We start from the raw sequence: 902 nt of genomic DNA, 5'->3' as shown, positions 1-902 counted from the left end.
TTTATAGAGTTCCCACAGTTATGGAAAACTTAAAATATCTGGAAATGTTAAACTAGTGATTTTTAGTCTTCTCAACATTTTTTTTTTTAGTGGTCTGAATTATTTCATCAGCTAAAACTGCAACTGCATGAAACATATTTTTGGTTGTGGGACATTTTGAGACATTTACATAATAATACAGTTTATCTATTCATTCATGTTAGCACCTGACATTGAAAAATCCTCCAATAGTAGTGATCATCTAGAAAGGTTACCAAATGTTGTGGTACGCAGACAGTTAAAGTCCAAACGTTACAGTATTAATTTGGGTGCTCTTTGTCTTTATGCTAAATATATTGTGCCATTTTGGAGTATTACTGAAATGTGTATAAGCTACTATTTGACAATCACAGGTCTCTTTCTCTCCAGCTACTAGAGCAGTTTTCCATTTTGCAGGTCTTAAAATAAGCAAGTCTTCGTTGCGTCTCCATAGTGAAATTTAATTTGAATCTTATGTAAAGAACAGATGGAGGTTGTTTAAAGCAGGGTAGAGTCAGGTGAGCTCATCTCTCTCTCTCTCTCTCTCTCTCTCTCTACTTAACAATAAAATGTGATGTTTAAAGGGTTAATTTACCTCTGTTTGAAAGCACATCACTCTAAACACCAGTGTTGACATTTTAACAAAGAGTAATTTTTTGTAAACCCGTTAACTCTATATTCTTGTGTGCAAATATATGTGTATATATATATAACTGAATAAAAGTCCTGGACATAAGTATTTCCGTGTGTGTGAGGATGCAACTAATACTGTGTAAAATCTCTAACGTTAAATGTGAAGCTTGTTTTTTTTTTTTCTTCTCAGTAATAGAACTTTCGAAACTACGCTTCCTGAGAGCTTTTTTAGCTTTTAAGCTCCCCCCCCC

This window comes from Puntigrus tetrazona, chromosome 9, assembly GCF_018831695.1.
Source record: "Puntigrus tetrazona isolate hp1 chromosome 9, ASM1883169v1, whole genome shotgun sequence".
In the NCBI taxonomy this organism is placed as follows: Eukaryota; Metazoa; Chordata; class Actinopteri; order Cypriniformes; family Cyprinidae; genus Puntigrus; species Puntigrus tetrazona.
This window is presented reverse-complemented; position numbering follows the sequence as displayed.